The sequence below is a fragment of the Odontesthes bonariensis genome, chromosome 21 (genome assembly GCF_027942865.1).
Source record: "Odontesthes bonariensis isolate fOdoBon6 chromosome 21, fOdoBon6.hap1, whole genome shotgun sequence".
Taxonomy (NCBI): domain Eukaryota; kingdom Metazoa; phylum Chordata; class Actinopteri; order Atheriniformes; family Atherinopsidae; genus Odontesthes; species Odontesthes bonariensis.
In genome coordinates, this window is record NC_134526.1 from 9029438 (window position 1) to 9051055 (window position 21618).

At 39.9% G+C, this 21618-nt stretch overlaps 1 protein-coding gene across 3 annotated transcripts in view; it reads right to left on the reverse strand.

Moving 5' to 3' along the window:
- The window catches only part of eif3d (eukaryotic translation initiation factor 3, subunit D), a 145550-nt gene that overhangs the window by 58801 nt on the left and 65131 nt on the right, over window positions 1-21618 (reverse strand). The window contains exon 1 of one of the 3 annotated variants that reach the window (XM_075453439.1): window positions 4-7. The exons of the other annotated variants lie outside the window; for them this stretch is intronic. The gene's annotated coding sequence lies outside the window, so the exon portion shown is untranslated. Of the gene's footprint in view, window positions 1-3; window positions 8-21618 lie in introns of those variants that run through there. 3 annotated transcript variants of the gene reach the window in all.

Below are 21618 nucleotides of genomic sequence, written 5' to 3' on the forward strand. Positions count from 1 at the left end.
GAATGATTGATGCTCTCACCGCAGCAACATTAGAACAGAAGGGCAGGTCGCTCAGACTCCAGCTTGTAACTAGGTAACAGCTCCGTTGCTGCACACGGTCAAGTAGGAGGTGTTAAAGAATCCTTTGGTGTGTGTGAGGCTCGTCCCAGGCTGTGCACAGTCTCCGTATGTCACTCTGCCTCTCAGGTGGTAATACTTACTGGAGTCTGCAGCATATAGTAACCCCCCTTCCTTTATTTTGATCCAGCTACATGGAAAACATCAAATTATTTTGTCCACTTACTGAATTCTGAAAACCAGGAAAAACTTTTGCAGCTCATAGCTCATTAACTATCAAACGGCATCCTTTTAGATAACACAAAAGGGAATCAACTATTTCCAATGTCCTAAAGTAAAGATCTATTGTTGCGATATTAATTTTCAGATTATGTTGGCTACAGTCAGGGCAGACAGCCATCCATCCAGGATCTTCCACCTGAGGTTGGTTTGCAGAGGCGATAGATCCTGGAGTGAAACCCAGACATTCCTCTCCCCAGCCAAACTCTTCCGCTCCTCCTGAGCTGTTCCCAGGTCAGATGGGATATATTATCACGACATTGGGTTAAAGAACGATGATGGTGGGATGTGAAAAACAACCGTGTTCCAAAGGAAATCCACCTGTGTCGTGATGTTGGTCTGCTGATCGAAAGATAAAAACAACACAAACACATTGGGTACTTAGCTTTGTGCAGTGTTGTTGGATTTAGGCTAAACATGTGGACAAACCAGTGATGTATAACGTCATATAAGGTTGTTCATCTAAAACAATGAAAAAAGAGAAAGAAGTGAAACAATAAGACAAGATAAGATCAACTTTATTGATCTCACAGTGGGGAAAGTTCCCTGTTACAGCAGCTCAAAGAGACATGGTTATAAGGGCAGTTTAGATTTGAAATCATATATACAATATAACTGTACAAAACAAAAGATGCAAAAGAAGACATTTCAACATGAAATTTGAAGAGATTATTGCATGTATGTATGGTTGCAGTGCAGCATTGTCTCCTTTCCCTCCATAACAGATGGTGGATTGGTTCCTTTGCTAAAGGAAAAAACAAAGGAAACACTGAAGCTCGTCTCCTTCAGATTTATAGAGTTCCACCTGCTCTTTACATGGCAGCAGCTTACACATGACACTTCCAGGTAATTTCACTCAACAAAGAATCTTTCAAAGCAAAAATAACTATTCAATCCTATCCCGGGAGCTTTTACATGGCAAAGATTTGATTTAATTTAATTAGTTAATTGTCTAAACTATCTGCACCTGTGAAGATGATGCAATTCAGCCTGCCTCAGGTGTGCAGGAGATCTCCAACTATTGCATCTGCAGCTCAGCATGCACATTTTGCATCATCTTTGTTTTCTCTTTTCATGTGCAAACCGCTTGTTTCTCTAAAATCTGGGTCCAGTCTGTGCTTTATGTTGCCGCCAGTGAGATGGATCACAGCATGATTGTCATTTTCTGGTATCTTCAATGCAATAAACACCTGAAAGTGTTATATATTACCCGAGAGATGTCTCTGTTTGCTGCATTTATAGGCATGCAGTGCCGTCGGAATTTCCTTTTAGAGATATTAAAACGACAATCTCCATCCATCCATCCATCATTTGAGACAACAGTCTGAGCAGAGATCCACACTTCTTCTAATACTCTGTTACTCAAAGGCATAGTCCACCAATATATTAAACAAAGCTGTCCTTAACCAAAGTCTCTTAATGGAATGTCTGTGCAGAAACACCAACAGCGTCATTGCCTGCTGGATGTTATGCGTACATAGGCTTTTACCAATTCATACAAAGGGATCTAATGACACAGCAGCTTCAGGGGACACAACAAACACACCAATATAATGCATTTCCCGGAAGCTTTTCCAGATAACATCAAAGCACATGCCATAAAAACAGAACCTCTGACTTTAATTAGCCATTGCTGCCTATAACACCAAATATTTCAAATAACACCAGAAAAAAATGTCTCTTTAATATCTGGATGTTTCTCGCTTCATAGCTAATTTGGTACTCTACCTATTTTCCATCATCTGAAAAAAAAAAAAACTTCTATTGGAAGGTGGTTATGAATTTAGAAGTGCTGATGTGAGACCAAATCCAAGCACAGTAATTGCACGAAGGTGCTCGAAGCAAGACACGAAGCAGCAGATGAGCCATGACAAATCGGAAACCCCTCACCTGATTCGTCATGTTTTCCAGAAACCAGATAGAGTGACTTGACTGACCATAGCAAGCTGCACGCATTCATTTAGAATTTCAGATGAGAGCGCATTAGGTGTTATTGGACTTAATGAGTCGTATTGATTTCAGAGGAACTCAGGTGTTTTCTGAGGGAACAGATCTATAATGTGAGCATCATGCAGCACACATTTTAATGATCTGTTGGAAGAGTTTCAGAACATTTTGCCAACACACAGAAAGATGTTTTTGCATTCATTTAAACAGTTTGATTTACTCATTTGTCATAAAATTGTGTTCTGTATTAGTGTATCTCACCCTTTTTCTACCTAATTCTGCACATTGACCATCGGCCCAAATTAACTGACCACATTAATGCCTAATCACAAAATCTGAACAAAGTGCACATTGGCCCTCATTTATCAAGCCGTCGTAGAAAGCATCGTTGATATGAGCGAAGAACTCGTCGTACGCAGAGGCTCAAGTGAGATTTACAGAACATGCGTACCACACCAATTCCATCGTAAGACCGAGCGGCTGTTGATAAATCCGGCGGCTGAAATCCATCGTAATTATCCTAACCACGCCTACAAAAGGCACAAACGGGGGGGGGGGGGGGGGGGGGGGGGGGGGCTCCGATCCAGGTTTGGATTTGAGTGCCTTGGAGGAGAGGGTGGCTGGCCTGATCGGAGCTACGTCTTTGCGTATGCGCAGTGTTAAAGCGCCTCTCCTGTACGGCTCATAAGCCACTCATCATTTTCCCGAAAGAAATCCTGCCGGTCCCGGAACGCTCTCTCGCGCCTGATGCGCGCGTTCAGGTCCTCTAACAAAGCCAGATCTGCCATCGTTTCGCCATTACCGCGCCGCTAGAATCACCTCTTAAATAGGCGGTTGAATAATGAGCCATCACTCTTCCAATTACGGAGTTGTACTTGTTTAATCTTTTTATTTATTTAATTTGCGTTTATGTTTATATTTATGTTCAAGTCAAATAAAACATGGGCCTTCTTTGAAGTGATAAGTCTGTAATTTTAACCTAGGGATTTGTTGCGACTCATGAGGCACGCACTAGTGACGCTGCTGTTTATGTATGCTATTGCAGTCACCGCAAGTCAAAATGGAAAAGTGCGCACACGGCCTCAGACCTGTCGTGGCGATTTCATCTTTCCTGCGCTCACAATGGATTTGATAAATGCCAACCTTTGCGCAGAAAAGAACGTACACACGACCTACGCATGTTTTTCGTCTTACGCAAGTTTGATAAATGAGGGCCATTGTGTTTTCAGTCCAGCATGGATGAACAGATGTGGCATCTTTCCTGCTCCAACCTGGAAATCTATGCGTTCATTTGGTAATCAATTCCCAATTAAATCTTCGCACAAAATGTACCCAGCAAAACAAGTAAGTCCGTGTAAAGATCATTTCTAGGCCAGAAGAGTCAGATTTCCACTGAGACCTAGAAAGTCCTAGTTTTCAGCATCTCTCTGGCCTTTATGCAGACAGAACAGAAATTCTGTGAAGAGTTGCGAGAGGAATTGTTTTTAAATATAATTAGATAAAGTGGGATGAGGTTTACAGGACATATTGAGCCCATTTAACACTCCTTTTAAACTCAGAGTAAAGCAGAATAAATATTCTGTTTGTCACATTACAGAAAAACACAATCAAACATGAAAAATTAAAACAATCGTCAACCAAATAAAATTAGGTTTAAGATTATACAATCTTAAACAAACAGGTATGACTAACAGATCTCAGATCAGCTTAAATGAACCGCTCTGATGGGGCCAAACCGAGCATTGTTTGTTTTAACTGAGCCGAACTGCTTAGATCTGAAATCACAAAGGTACAAAGCAGATGTTAAATATTCTGGTCACCTTTCAGCTGTGAAATAAGCTGCCAACATTGTTAAATTGTGCAGCTTTCAGACTCATGGTAGGCTGATGAAGCAGCCAAGTTCTTGGCCACGGTGAACTGTAGATCACGGAGCCACCATCTCTGTGGCTCTGCACAACATGCAGCCACTGAGTGTCCACTGACTGTAGTTACTTCTGTGGCAGCACCCAGACTGCGGAACAGCCTCCCTCTGTCTGTCAGGTCCTCTCAGTCTTTCGGTGAGTTCAAATCCATGGTTTGCTACTCTGAGGTGTTGGGGATGGCGTTTTCCCTACTTAAAGTCTCTGAACTGCCTTAAAAATCCTTATTTGGATATAGATTATTTTTTTTAAATATTTAATCGTCCAATACCATGATTCATTTCAACAAAATTCTCAATCTTTTAACATGCAGCTATTGTCGAACACATATAAAATGTTTTATTGCTAATCTCTGGATTGCTTTAAACTTTAAAGCAACACTTGAGTCGTTTTTTTTTTTAAACTTTAAAACCATAAACTTCTGATTCGTTTTGACGTACACTGACTTTTTCCTGGGTCTGAAAATGCCCTAAAGTGCCCAGGGTCTGACATACAGCAGTTCACAACTTTGGTTCCCACCCCCTCCGGCAAACCTTTTTGCTTTAACGTGGCTTGACATTTCTGTGGGCTTCTGATGTGTATGGCTGTACATTTTCAGCGCTCACACAGAGACATCACTGATGTGGAATCATTGTTGGGGGAACCAAAGAGCAAACAATCAGCCAAATCCTCTATATTGATCATATTTGTTATGCATACACACTACTCTATAGTATATAAATACTATATTCTTTCCAAATACACTGCATCATATCTGCCACTTAATCTGGAATATCAGAATTATTTTAGCTCCACCACAACGGACCTTTTACAGTAACTGAACATGTTGTAAATAACAAGATTTATTAAACTCTCATCTTTACACATTTTATCATGTTATCTATGTTTAAGCCAAACGCTTTGAGTTCTTTTCTTCGAAGAGAAGCCGTACACATATTTGTTGACATTACGAGACAATAAAGACTAATCCGATTCTGATTCTGGTCAGCTTGTGTACGTCTTTATTGCTTCCATGTATTGTGTAGCCAAACAGGCTCTAATAAGTCCAAACAGCTGAAGACGAAAGTGATCATAAGCAGTAAAACTCGTATCAGCGGGCATTTTAGTGTTAACAGAAAGACTTTTTTATGACGCTAAACAGTTTTAGGCACATAAACTAATTTGTTTTACCAAATCTATCCGGCTGAATTAGGTTTAAACTAGTGTTACATAATGGTCCTTTAGACTTTAAGAGGAAGCAAAGCAAAACAGATTTCTTTAAATGCTGGCTTGAGGACAAACCTTCACAATCAGGTCATATTAGATTATGATATTTGTCCTTTTCCACAGTGGCCGTTGTCTCTGATGATCTTTAACTTGCTAATTGAAAATGCAATACATTTTAGATATAAAACATAATTTAGCCCTTGTGATATATTTGTGATACATATTTATTTGCTTCTCTTTTTTTACCTGCAGACAGCAGCTTTGTAGCTCAGTCTGATCAGGACCATACGGCTCATGTAACAGATGTTCGTTTCAGGTGCTGGATTGAGAAACTCGGATGCAACTGATCAGTAGATTGTTATGCCAAATGCGACAGATACTATTATCATGCCTCTCGTGCTTTCACAAAGAGGCTGTTCCCTGCTGTAAAGGCCTTTGCGGTTTCCATGTTCAAACTGTCATGCCAACAGGGATGGTGAGCCCATCTGTTGCTGCAACAGTGTATGAATGTCTGAGCTTAAGTGTGTGCGGTCGAAAAAAGACTTTACTGACATCTGATATTCCAGAATTTATATCGTCTGCAAAATCCTCCACAAACAAAAGAGGAGAAACTGGGTTTCTTTGCTCACAGGGAGAAATGGCTAACGTTCCGAACTATAGATTCCTTCTTTTTTCCTGAACAGAATGTATAAAAGTGCCTCATGTAGCCTACAGTGGCCACCAAGGACAAAGTGGACACAAGAGTGAGTGCATTAAAAAAAAAACATGTTGCAAATTCAGATATGCAGCAAACAGAATAACACATTAGTGCAGGATGGGGGACTGAATAGAGGAGAAGCTTTGATGCAATCTGTTGCTTTCCCTTGCCAGGCTACCTTTTATGAAGTGGACTACATTGGATTACACTGAATCGTACTGCATTGCACTGTATCTTTTGTTGTTAATTGGCACTCTGTAAATAAAACCAAAACCGAATTGAATATTGAAAATGTAAAAATAAAGAGAGTGAAGATGATGAGGAGGAGGGTTTCACAAAAAACACTCTGAGGAAGTATGACAGAATGAAGATGAGATGTAAAAACGAGGATCAGGCTGATGGAATCATACAAAAGCGAGCAAAAAGATCACTAGTCTGATCAGAATTATGAATGAGGGCGAGTTTAACAGCGTGGGAAAAGCTAACAACGCCTGGGTTAGGAGCATGTGAAATGAATAAGATCTTTAGTTTAAAACAGTTTAACTAAATAATCTGCTCCCCATTCATTTAGGAATGACCAGTCAACATCTGCTGAGCATTAGGAAAATCAAAGACGTGGAGTCGGAGAGGTGTAGAAGCACTATTCCTACCGCAGATAACATGAGAGAAACTGACTTCATATCGCTCCATATAGGAGGAGAATTCACTGTCAATACAAATTAATTTCCATAGCACCTTTAAAAACAATTAGAGTTGATCAAAGTGCTTAACAGTCAATTAAATGAACAGCCAATAAAAAGGTAATGATATATAAATATACAATTGATCCACAACCTTTATATTGAAAGGTAAATTGGCAGCCACTGCAACAGCTCTGGGTGTTAATCTGGATCTTGGAACATCTAAAGAGAAACCGACTTGTTGACTGCAGCCCTCTTCGCTCTAACAAGGGTGTGGGTGTTGAGAAGACCTGTTGAATAAGATGGTGATAATCCATTTAAAACTTTAAAGTAAGCAATAAAATCAATCCAGAAATGGACAGTGAGCCAGTGAAAGGATGCAAAGATCAGTTAAGAGACGAGCTGCTGCATTCTGAACCATTTCTAAAGATCCAGAAGACTGATCTGGACCAACATACAGTGCATTACAGTGGTCAGGTCAAGGGGTGATAAAAGCATGAATAACTTTTTCCAGGTCTTAAAGCGAGAGGCAAGGCTTTACTGTAGCATTCACACTAAGTTGGAAAAACTGTGAAAAACAGCAGGCTTAGTAATGCTTGCAGTGGATTGCTTCTGCCTAACTTGACAGGCAAATAGACCTGAATGTCATTAGCAAAGCAGTGGAAAGGATCATTATGTTTCCTGAAACAGAAACAGACTGAAAAGCAATGACAAAGCTTGTCAAAGGGTGAAGAAGGAACACGAACCAGCTCCGTTTTAATCTCTGGGAAGTAAACTTTGTACTTGCGAGGTGCCCGTAACAAGCCGCTATCCAATAGGTCTTTGCTTAAAAAAAACAAAAAAAAAAATCTAAAATTCTAAACCCAATAATAATAGGAACCCTTTTACAAACAATATGTAATCAGGATAAATTTTGCAGTTAACAGGATTAGCCTACATATCGTTGAATAAGGAGAAAAATTAATTACATCAAAGCAGATAAAAATAGATCTAATAATAATCAATCTGTCATTTACTTTCACAGTTCCTGTTTTTCAGGAACTCACACAAAAAGCTGAATTAAGGCCATCCAACCATTCATTTAGTTATGAATCAGCTAAACAGATAACATTACAGTAGCTGTAGTGTTCCATTCTGTTTATTACAGGAGTAGTTTACCACCGGTGTGTAGCGTGGGAGCCGCAGTGCCACAGGGAATAGACTCCCACAGCTTCAGAAAGGTCACATCCTTCCTGCCGGCTTCATTGATACAAATAACATTGTCGTAAATGGCAAAACACGTTCCCTAAAGGATATATAAAAAGCAAACAGTGGCTCCAGACAATAGTCAATGGAAGTGTTACATTAAACCATCCTGTGAATGCGGTCCTAACGAGAATGTCACATTCTGTGTTTCATTGGGGCTCATCACCACAAGCAGGATGTATGTGAGACAATATTAGATTTGATAATATTTGTTAACGATGCAACACCCTGACATATAAAGCATCATGCATAAGAGTGGGAGAGAATTTTTGATTTTTTGCCATTCGGCCATTTGTTTAAAAGCTTTGCAAAGACTTTGATGAGTCAGAAGTGAAAGATGATTGTGGGTGAAAACAGCCCCCAAACGAAGAGGATCATCTTAATAAGATTCCTGCACTCTCCATTTGAGCTATTTAATGGTTTTCAAGGCTGCAGCAATATGTGAGCTGTTTTTCACACTTTCTACGATTCAGTAAAACAAAGGCAAAGAGAAATATAAAAGCTTCTTCTCAGAGGTGGAAAACGGTCGTTAAAAGTTTCTCTCACAGATGCAGAATTCGTGAAATGACGACTTGAAAACATTAGGATTGAAATGGAGCAGTTTCTGGGAGTGATGAAGTTGAAGATCATCTGCTGAACAGGCAGCGCCATTTGACATTGATTTCAGCTCATTTTTCAGCTAATCTTTTTCAACACAGATCTGGCAAACGTCTGCATAGTTAAACCCAAAAAAAGAAAGTAAGGCTTGTCTGATATCTACGTTTCCAGCTCCGGTCTGATACTGGTCCCAGTCAAACTGATTTCTGTGTGGGAGGGTGTTCTTCTTTCGCTAACCAGTCACTGGAGACCAAAGCATCTGCCTGAATCCAACGTCATTTCACTGTAAGTCGACAAAGATGCATGAAAAAGAAAGAATGTTGTCCAATTAAAGATGGCCGAGCTTGACAAGGGTTAGTCCCACCCGTGGCAGTGATTGGTTAATTGTTAGCGTTCGAGTAGACTCTGCGGAGTGGACAGAGGTCTGGACCCAGGCAGGCAACAGTGAGGCACGAATCACACAAAGCAAACCTAATGCAGTGACACGACAGCTTATTTGTTGGTTTGATACTAGAGAAAACTTCCAGTTTTGAAGCAGCAGCGCCGGAACCAGCTAATCAAACAACGCGGTTAATAACAGGCGCATTCCCACTGTAGGAACCTTTGGCAGTTCCTATAACCTTTTCAGGAACGGGGCCGTTTTTTCCCGTATTCGGACATACAGGAACTCGGACCACGGCCCTCAGTTCCTATAACCATTTTAGCTCCTTTTCCGAGGCTGGGTCTTCTCTGTGTTCTATAGCAACACATCTGACGGAGGTGTTTGGTGGTTGGTAGCTGCGCCTCTTGTCAGATTTCCGCTCCTTCATGGTTCTAATCTGCTCAACGCAAACAGTAAAATAGCGGCTGAAATGTTTACTCATACGACATGGACTCAACTGGCGCATGTTTAATAAGTTAAACTCACACCTCGTGTCCTTTGTCTGCGGCGCTCTGCTCTCCTTCCCACATGAAACGAAGAAGTATGGCCTGCGCTCGATTCTTCGTCTCCTGACTCACTGTGTGCTCTTCCAGCATCGATGCCTGATTAATATCACCGTCATGCAGGCCATGAACACGATGTTTTTTTCTTCTCTCCTTACTTTTCGCGGGTTTTGTTTTGTTCTGTTTTGTTGTTGAATGTGGCGCTAAAGTAACACGTCACTGTTGCAGACGGCTGTGTCGCATCAGTCCCCATCAAGGTCCCGACTCATGTGCGAATGCAAACTAAAACAGTTCCCCTGGGGAAGGACAGTTCATAGAACGGATTCTCAGAACGGTTCTTAGAACTGCTCTGTCCGAATGCTTCTATTGTTAATGATCATCACTCCACCCCACGGAAGTCAGGCATAAGGTGAAACGTCACCCACAGGATGCACGAGGAGTGTTGAGAGTTAATTTAGCACAGTAACGAGCATTCTTTAATATGAAAACCAAGTATGTGACACTTGCAACAACCCAAACCACTTGGAAAGCTGTTATATTGTTATGGTGATTATAATTGTGGATATAGGCTACCTGCCTCCCCTGAAGTGTGGGAGAAGAGTTTTTAATTATACTGTGTGAAGTAAAAAAAATATGTCTGAATCATTCTTTGTTGTAAATTAACTTTTACAAAGAAGCTTCTTCCAAGTGCTCAGGCATCTCTTAAAGACAACAAGGTTAGTCAACCTTAACTTCCGTATTTTCATCAATTTGATATAAATCATAAATAGATGAATAAATAAATAAATTAATTAATTAATTAATTAATAAACTTCTTATCATGTACATGTAAAATATTTAGTTTGATTAATTAATTTAGACAACATCCCCAAATCCCAAAAAGAAGAGACATTATATGAAAGTAGACACAGAATGCAATGATTTGCAAATCTCATACGTCACGTACAAAAAAGAAACACCCGGAGGAACTTTTTGCAACTAATCATGTTGACAGGCAGCAGGTGAGTAACATCACTGGAAATAGAAAGAACATCTTAGAGAGAAATCAGAAGGTAGGATGGGCAGAGGTTCTGCAATCAGCACAAAACACTTTATCTGGAGACTGTGGAAGAGTTTTCAGAATAATGTTACCATACAAAAGCACTTTGAATCAAATTGTTTTTGAATTGTGCTATATAATAAACTTGCATTACAAAAATTGCAAAAAATATTTCATCATCAACTAGACATGATGTCATCAAGTATAAGAGCATGGCTTCATAGTAGAAGAGTCCAGGCGCTGGCCTCGCCTTTCACCAGGTGAAAGCATTTGGAGGTCAAGAAACACAAATACAAGTAAAGAGGTCTAGGACTTTTAAGCAGCTATAATCCTATATGAGACAAGAATGGGACAATATTCCTCCCCCAAAGGTCCAGCAGCGGGTCTCCTCAGCTCCCAGATGTTTACGGACTGTTATCAAGAGAAGAATGGATGCTACACAGTGGGAAACAGGTCCCCATCCCAACTTTTTAGAGACACTAATATTTCTCATGAAATTGTAAATGATCTCACTTTCAACCTTTGATATGTTTTCTATGATCTATTGTGAATGAAATATTTGGTTGAGGTTATTTGCCAGTCATTGCATGAACTACAAAACTGAACATTTGAAGTTTGTATCAAAGCAACAAAGCTAACTTTGAGGCTGTCATGAAATATTGTTTGTTTCCAACATCCCTCGTCTGTGGGACCTTTTGAATGCAGCATGAGATACAGCATGAGATACAGCATGAGATACAGCCAGATCAAACCATTATGGGAATTAGGAGGGATCCAGACTTTTTAGAATGAACCCTAAGTCCTGTAAGCCTTTATTTTCCTTTGTAAATAGAAAAAATAGTTCCATCCTGTACGAGACCAGTCAAATTCTGCAACATGCTGCTATTTTTAGTTGAAAAAAAAAAAAAAACACACACACACACACACACACAGAAACCCACTGCTTGCTAACCTCTCACCACTAAAGACAGGGGAAAATCGTAAAGAATTGAACAGATGTTAATTAGTGAGGATGCATAAAAATTGTTGGGATTTCATCACATTAGAACAAGTAATTGTTTTGTTGCTCCAAAGACAAATTAAGATGTATAACAAACCTATATGTTTCATAAATATGTGTACATAATATGCATTTATAAAAAATAGTGTAAAATAATCGGTTTACAAATTAATGCAAAAAAATAAGATGCACCAGATGTTGTCCATGCATAATAAACAGTAGGATATTCCAGTACGGACAAACAGGACAAATGCATAGGAACATTGAACATATACAGAAAATGTGATCTACAAAGACCTTGATCCTGAGCACTGTAAGAAGGTACACCACTTTTTCAAAGGGTTTTAAATTGTGTTTTACTTAATTGAAGAGATACAACAGTACAAAGTCTGCTGAGGAAACCTGGAACAACAGGTTACATCCTTGACCTCTCTGTGAGAGGAGGAAGGAGAGAAGAAGACACTTGATTTGACAATCAAGTAGTGAGTTGTCTTCTCTCCGAGTATCTGAATGAACCCTCCAATGACAAAAAACAGCATTCAGTTAGTAAATCCTTCAGACTGGGAGGAAAACAAAAGAAAGTTAAAATAAGCAAAATCAATTATAATTCGATTTAATTAAATCTCATGCCCTTTGCCCCAGAGAAGAATAATGGCAACAAGAAGTAATACAAAGCCATTTTTGTTTGGTGTGCCTTTTTCCATCTGCTAGTTTAATGGATTTTTTCCTCAATTTAAAGGATAACAATGACCTGAGGAAAGCCTTTAACATCGAGCAAAATACAACCTTGTACTCTCTCAGGCATCAGAGCTTCGTATCTTTCTTCATTTTGGCAGCAGGTAACTGCAGTTACCTGGCCATGTATTAGTGAAAACAATGTCAAAGTTTCATGATTCTGTTCCACTATCAATTTATAACTTTATAGTTCTTGACTGAGAGCTTTTTTTCTAGACTTGTTCAAATCCTTTTAGTTCAGCATATATATGTAGAGTTAGCTCAAAATATGAGTTATCTCAGAGCACTTTACCTGGTCAGGTCAAAACCGTAATATAAAGATACCCAAGGGTTAAGAAAGCACTGAAATTAGTGACATACTGACTCAGCTGCACCATTAAGAGCCAGTTACAGCTCTAATGTGTAAATCTATCATTTCCTTTTGGGATAAATAAAGCATTTTTCATTCGTTCATCTGTTGCTGAGAGACCATGTTGCCCAACACTTATTCTTTGCCATCAAGTTTTATGAAACTTGAGTTGGTATTTTTTGGGATAATTGTGACTTAAATCACATGCAAGTCCCAGTAGAAGATAAAAAGAACCCAAATGAACGAAAGAGACAGAAATGTTAGAATTGGTCATTTATTTCCTCACAAAATGTCATGACGATGGGTGTGGCGTGGAGGTGAAGGAGGACCCGGATGCAGATATTCCAACAAAACACTGGATTTATTTAAATAATCCAAAAAACCTGACTATGACAATGATGAAAAACCTCACATGAACCAGGACAAATCTGGGACAACAGCATGAGTGACTTGGCTTGGATGCCTGTGAAGATCTGGCAATGGAACATGGAAAAACCTGGAGACTAAATACTGAGAAGGGTGATTAATGAGGGAAGGCAGCTGATGGCAGGGCAGGAGTGACTGAGGAAATCATGGCAAAAACTAAAGATTGGACAGAAACATAAAACATGACACAAAACTATCAGTATCTGATAAAGCCCCTTTGTTCGGCAACAACTACAACTCATCTCTTCCACTGTTTGTCAATCCAGCACATCTCTTTAAAGGGAATTTAATATATCCTTCTGTGCAAAACAGCATCAGCTCTGGCATGTTAATGAATTTCCTCAATCCTAACGGAATATAATCAGAGGCCTGGTGCAGGAAACTGTGTGTAGATTCATGACTAAAACTGTGTGGAAGGTTTTCTTTAATGTGGACATGACACAATCATTTAATCATTAATCTTGGGTTCCTTTAGATATGTTGCAATTAGGTTTAGAACAAAGGAGAGCTTTGTTTTTGAGGAGGCCCCCTCTTGAGAACCAGTGGATCTGATTTCGAGGTTTTTTACGAGGGTGCAGGGAAGGAGATGACAGTGACTCATGAATGTGCACCACTCCAGCTGCTGGTTAGGAAGCTGCGACAACACATTATCAAGACACATGCCACGTTTTCAAGCATGACAACGCACAAACCAGAATTGATTCAGAATATCACAGTGAGCAGCGAGATGAACCGCCACCACAAAGTTCCTGCAATTGTGCAATTACTTGTTAGAAACTCTGCGTTTCTGAGCGGTTGTAGTGGCAAGAAATGGATTTGTTTAGTTGTCTCGTGTATTATTTTATCAAGATAAAGTACCGTTAGTCCCCTTGTTTTCCTTTTCACTCAGTGTAAACTTGATGTTTGTACTAAAAAGCGTTCATACGTCCAATGCCGACACAACAGAGAGCTCTGAAACCGTTTTACTCAACAGACTCGTGCCCTGTTTGTATTGGAGCAGCCTCGACTTTTAGCTTCGGTATCCCCATAAAGCCAGCCCCAAACTGGGCCTTATTCAGAAAACTGTCGCATACACATCCAAACCTTTTCCCGACTGTGTTACTGGCCAGGAAAAACAAACCGCTGAACCAAGACTGCCAGGTCTTTGGGGAAGCTGGCGAGGGTCACTTGTCCTTGTCCTTATTTTTTAAAGACACCTTTGAAGAAAAAAGAAAGTACAGCGCTCCTAAAAGTTCAAGCGGATTACTCGTTCCTTGGGGCTTGATAACTTCCACTTTTAAAATACTCCCGGTGGAGAAATTTACACACAAATCCTGTCTTTCACTCACCAGCAACGTATAAGTGAAAAGGTTGAGACTAGTTCCTTCTGCATAAAAATACTAAAACATGTGTATACCTCTTTGGATGATGCTTATGGTGATAATACATCATTTTCAAAACTTCAGATAAGCCAGAAAACATGGAAAAGCATGCCACGGAACCTTTAATAAATCTCGGTCAATGACAAACTATATTCACAAACCGGATTTTTCACAAATTTTTAGCCATGAATTTAGCAGACACACTTGTTTATCATTTTCAATCAAGGCATAGTTTGTACCACAACCAAATAAGCATGATATTGAATGCAACAATAAAGAAGAAGCACTGTTTCACTGCTTATAAACAGTTTTATTGATTATAAAACTGTGACACTCAGCAGTGAAGCTGAGGAAAGGGAAATCAGTCTGATTTGAGGATCTCAATTCCATTATCACAAACAAGACAAAAAACTGCTGGATTAGGAAAGCGTAACGAGGAATCAGCTCTGTATGTTCATAGCAAAGCAACCTACAAAGGTAAAAAGAAAGGGTCCGATTATAATCGGGGGAAATTGTTCTAGACCGTGGGTCTCCAACGCGTCGCTCGCGAGCTACCGGTAGCTCGCCACCCCTTTCCAAGTAGCTCGCCAAAGGGCCAATGAATCATACATTAATTTGAAAACTTAATTGGTCCCTTGGCAAATCTACTTGAATTTATGTCCCGTCCCTTCCAACACTCCCAATACTTATTTGCCAATTAGCTGTCAATCAAAAATTTGCGCTGCTGTCAATCTTGATGAGTCAGTGGTGATGTGAGAAGAAGTTCACGATGGCGACAACAAGTGTACAAACCAACAAGCGGATTAAAACGTACCATTTTCACCAAGAGTGGGAGACAGAATTTTGTTTTACAAACGTTAACGACAGGCGTGTGTGTCTGATCTGTGGTGCCAGCGTGTCGGTCGGTAAAAGGTGTAATGTGGAGCGCCATTTCACCAAAGTTCACGGCAACTTTTCGCCAAACTTTCCTCCAGGTAGCAGTCTGCGAAAAGACAAGATAACGGAGCTGAAGACAACGCTTCAACGGCAACAGTCTCTGTTCACCAAACCGACAAAGAAAGACAATTCAGCAACAGACGCTTCGTTTAAAGTGGCACACATTTTAACAAAGCGCAAAAAGCCATTCACCGATGGCGGGATCGTGAAGGAGGCCATGACCGCGGTGGCTGAAACGTTACCAGGGACCATAAAAATAAGGAGGAAATTTTGTCTGCTATTGCCCATGGACAGCTTTGTGCCAATACCATGGCAAGGAGAGTGTCTGCGCTGTCTGCGGATGCGGTAAAACAGCTGGAATCAGACATTAACACGTGAAAATGGTTCTCTATTCAGTGCGATGAGTCTGTGGACCGCAGTGATACAGCCCAGCTAGCTGTGTTCATTCGGATGGTGTTTGACGACTTTTCCACCAAAGAGGAGTTTTTGACCTTACTCCCATTGAAAACAACAACCAGGGGAGTTGATATTTATAATGCAGTAAAGGATTACTTTGTGGAAAAAAAAGATCCCTATTGAATGCAATGAAAGGTTGTCACTCCGGATTTATTGCGCACTGCAAAGCGGACCTGGACTTTCCAAAGTTTTTGAACTATCATTGCATCATTCATCAGCAGGCTACATGCGCAAAAGTGATTTGACCAAATCATGCACCTGTTATCAGGATCATCAATTCCATTCAAGCAAAGGCAAAGCAACACCGGAGCTTCAAGCAGTTCCTGGAGGAATGCTCTGCGGAGTATGGGCATCTCCTCCTCCACACCGAGGTCAGATGGCTAAGTCGGGGCAAGATACTACAGCGCTTTCTTTCCTTGCTGGCTGAAATCAAGGCATTCATGGAAACAAGGGAGGAGGACACCACCCTATTATCTGATGCAGAGTGGCTACTTAATCTTGCTTTCCTGACCGATGTAACTGAGAAAATGAACCACCTGAACCCACAGTTACAAGGCAAAGGTAAAAATATATGTGACATGATCAGTGCTGTCAAGGCGTTCAGTGCAAAACTGTCATTGTACATTCAGCAAGTGAAAAACAGAAGATTTCAGCACTTCCCCTCTATCTCAAAGATGCTGGACAGTCACACAGGTGCAGCCAGCGTTTTAAATGTGTCCAAGTATTGGAACCTCTTATCAAGGCTTGGACAGGAGTTTGCTGACAGATTCAGTGACTTTGAGATACTTGAGCCCTGTGTGACATTTATGGCCAACCCTTTCATGAATGTGGACATAAGTGAGATTTCAGGACAGATGGCTGAACTTTTCTGTGTTGATCCTGTAGAAATGGAAATGGAGGTTATAAACCTTCAAAACAATGTGCAGTTAAAGTCCCAGCAGAATTCACAGCATTTCTGGAGCTTGGCAGAGCCAGATAATTATGAAAATCTTCACCAAGCAGCTTCTAAAAATGTCTGCTTTGTTTGGGTCTACATACCTCTCTGAGTCAGCTTTTTCTGACATGAATGTCCTGAAATCAAAGCTCAGAACGAGACTGACTGATGAACATTTAAATGACTCCATAAGAGTGAACTTAAATGGATACACTCCAGCATACACCTCTCTTGTTGACTCCTTGCAGTGTCAGTCATCTCACTAGCTAAAAAGGCTGAACTTCTGAACACGTTCACACTCACACACACACACACACACACACACGCACACACACACGCGCGCACACCTTCACTGCTCAATATTGAACTGAACTAAATGGTTTTCATTGTGAATGCAATTTTTGTTCTTTATGTGGTTCTTTATGTGGATTTTGCATATTTAGAATATACTGATATATTGATGATTTAAAAGGTTATGTTGGGTCAAGTTTTTGATTCTTGGTTTGTAGAAATTGTAAATGATCCATAATAACATTTCATTTTCAGATGTCTTGGTGCATGTAAATAGTTTTGTGAAGTGTGATACAGTGACATGGACATATATAACAAGGATAAGTGAATAAGTAACTGTATTTGTAGTAATGCTAATAATATTTTTGTGATGTTTTAATACAGAATGTGAGCTGCGGACAGTAACATATTGTAAATGTTCAGGAAAAGAAAGCTTATTGAGTTTGTTTGTTAAAACTGAGCAATGATAATAAATGTTACAAAACACGAGTAGCTCTCGGCCATTTTTAGTTTTTAAAGTAGCTCTCAGAGGGAAAAAGGTTGGAGACCCCTGTTCTAGACTGTGTGGAGAGTATCAAAAGAGAGACACAGATGTACAGATGAAATATGGTGTGTTTTTTTTAAACAGTCCCGTGGAACCCTATAAAACAACCTTCACATCCTCCACTGCCATTACACCTGAAGCAGTTATTATAACATAAAGCAAAAATACTATGAACAAGAGTATATTGTGAAAATGAATGAGAAGAACTAAAATCTGGAACACCCTTTTCCCTTGGAAAAGGTTTTATAAAGATTTTAATGCAGCCCAGTAGATTAGCTGTAGCTAATTAGCCATACTTATTAAGACCTGGATAAGACATGGATAAGACCTGGATAAGACCTGGATAAGACCTGGATAAGACCTGGATAAGACCTGGATTAGACACGGATAAGACCTGGATAAGACCTGGATAAGACCTAGATAAGACCTGATAAGACCTGATAAGACCTGGATAAAACCTGGATAAGACCTGATAAGACCTGATAAGACCTGGATAAAACCTGGATTAGACCTGGATTAGACCTGGATTAGACCTGGATATATCCTGGATAAGACCTGATAAGACCTGGATAAGACCTGGATTAGATGTGGATAAGACATGGATAAGACATGGATAAGACTTGGATAAGACCTGATAAGACCTGATAAGACCTGGATAAAACCTGGATAAGACCTGATAAGACCTGATAAGACCTGGATAAGACCTGGATTAGACCTGGATTAGACCTGGATTAGACCTGGATATATCCTGGATAAGACCTGATAAGACCTGGATAAGACCTGGATTAGATGTGGATAAGACATGGATAAGATATGGATAAGACATGGATAAGACCTGGATAAGACCTGGATAAGACACGGATAAGACCTGGATAAGACCTGGATAAGACCTAGATAAGACCTGGATTAGACCTGGATTAGACCTGGATAAGACCTGGATTAGATGTGGATAAGACATGGATAAGACATGGATAAGATGTGGATAAGACCTGGATAAGACCTAGATAAGACATGGATAAGACATGGATAAGACATGGATAAGACCTGGATAAAACCTGGATAAGACCTGGATAAGACCTGATAAGACCTGGATAAGACCTGATAAGACCTGGATTAGACCTGGATTAGATGTGGATAAGACATGGATAAGACATGGATAAGACCTGGATAAGACCTGGATAAGACCTGGATAAGACCTGATAAGACCTGGATAAGACCTGGATATGACCTGGATAAGATATGGATAAGACCTGATAAGACCTGGATAAGACCTGGATAAGACATGGATAAGACCTGGATAAGACCTGGATAAGACCTGGATAAGACATGGATAAGACCTGGATAAGACCTGGATAAAACCTGGATAAGACCTGGATAAGACCTGGATAAGACATGGATAAGACATGGATAAGACATGGATAAGACTTGGATAAGACCTGGATAAGACCTGGATAAGACCTGATAAGACCTGGATAAGACCTGATAAGACCTGGATAAGACCTGATAAGACCTGGATTAGATGTGGATAAGACCTGGATAAGACCTGGATAAGACATGGATAAGACCTGGATAAGACCTGGATAAGACATGGATAAGACCTGGATAAGACATGGATAAGACCTGGATAAGACATGGATAAGACCTGGATAAGACCTGGATAAGATGTGGATAAGACATAGATAAGACCTGGATAAGACCTGGATAAGACCTGGATAAGACCTGATAAGACCTGATAAGACCTGGATAAGACATGGAAAAGACCTGGATAAGACCTGGATAAGACCTGGATAAGACCTGATAAGACCTGGATAAGACCTGGATAAAACCTGGATAAGACCTGGATAAGACCTGGATAAGACATGGATAAGACCTGGATAAGACCTGGATAAGACCTGGATAAGACCTGATAAGACCTGATAAGACCAGGATAAGACCTGGATAAGACCAGGATAAGACCTGGATAAGACATGGATAAGACCTGGATAAGACCTGAATAAGACCTGATAAGACCTGGATAAGACCTGGATAAGACCTGGATAAGACCTGGATAAGACCTGGATAAGACCTAGATAAGACATGGATAAGACCTGGATAAGATGAAGGATAATAAATACAGCACATACATATTGAACTTGAAGTTGTCATGACATGAGGCTTTGCAAAAGTAGAAGTCATGGCAGAGATGTATGAAATTCCATCAGATTTCACAGGTGTTGCAGGTAAAGCCAATGACAAGCGTGTGTATCACATTTTCTGTTACATAATTAGATTCCAGCAGTATATCAGCCTGAGAAAATCACAGCCTCTTCATGGATGAGAAAAAAATCAGAGCTCCATTTTGTGTGTGTTTGTTTGTGTGTGTGTGTGTGTGTATTGAGGTGTAGCGGCGGCCTGTGCTGAGTGCTTATCACTCGCTCCTCTAAATGAAATATTGCAGCAGCTTCCCATGTTCCTCTCAGCCACTCTGACAGAAACCAGCTGTGACTCTGATTAGAGAGGTGCTTTCTTTTCAGGCTGTCACCTTCACAGAGCTGCTTCTAAGTTTAATACGATTCCTGCCTTCACGTTAATTTCTCTTTGGACAAACCCTCCGCTGCTCTGGCAGCTCCGAGGAGTTCAAAGTGTCGAGATGAAGTTCCACAGAGAAAAAGCAAAATGAAGAGCATTGCTATAAGTAGTATAGGTTAATTGGATCTTACTTCCATAAGATCTTATTCCATGCCGATTTCACATTGTCAGACTTTTATCAATCAATATTTGGATACGTCTAAACGGGTTCATATTGCTGCTCTTAATGAGAAATACGTCTTTCATAATGATTATTTTTTAACTGTTTTTCCATGAAAAAGCTAAAACAAAACAAACAAAAAATCTAATTGCATTAATTTCCTCAATGCAGAGATGATTAGGTGTGTTTTTCTGTAATTCAAACAGCACCACGAGGGGATTGGGTCATCTTCCTCTCAACCCAAACAGCCAGTTGAATTGCAAAAAGTGTCAGAGAGACACGTTCTCACTTTTATGCCCCTGTTGTCATGACTTTATTAGCAATGCAAACGTGGAATTACCATCCTGTGGCTATTCAAGAAGAAGACCAGTCTGCTTTGCATGTTTTATCCCAATCAAAGTAACATTAGGTGCCGCGGCTGAGCTCAGGCTTCATGTATTTTCATGAGGGCAACTTCCCTCTAAGAAGCAGAGCAACTCAGTTACTTTTTCCATTATCAACACATCCAACTCTCCAAAGTAAAAGCTGCAACAAAGCAGCTTAAACCAATGTTATTGAGTAATTAATTGAATTAAATTACATGTGATAGGGGCAATTTAAGATATACCAAGATATATATCTTTGGTGCATTCCAAATATTTCTTTTGCGTGTTTTCCTTTTTTAAAACATGTTATATAACACAAAACTTTGTCAAAAGATAATGTGAACACATCCTGGTACCAGATGTTTCTCATCTGAGCTGTCCCACCACACCAGCTGGTCTTTCTTTTTTTTAATATATATATCTTTTAGTTTTCTCACCCCCGCATCGATATTAGATGATGAAAGCGAATACTGTAAATGTCATTATTAGTGTTCACCAGGATTTTGTAATTTAAACAATCAAAATAGGGGGATGGGATGACTACATCCTTCTAAATGACTGAAAAAAAGGGCAAAAAGCAGAAGGAGCAGAAGTTCTCAAGTCTCTCCAGAGAGAAACAAAACAGGCTATGGAAGTTATTAATTATCATATATACATATATATACTTTTCCCAAAATGAGAGAAGTATATCTATGAAAATTTATCAAAATCAAAATCACTCCACTATACGGAGGAACAAACAAAAGGACTATCAAAATTGAACTTTAACTAAATATCACTCCTGCTACGGAGGAAAAACAAATAACCTCTCCTAATAAAGGCACTACACTATGAAAATGTATAAAACACTCAAACTGGGTGGAAAAAACAAGAATGAAAAAACTTAAACTAGTACTTTAGCAC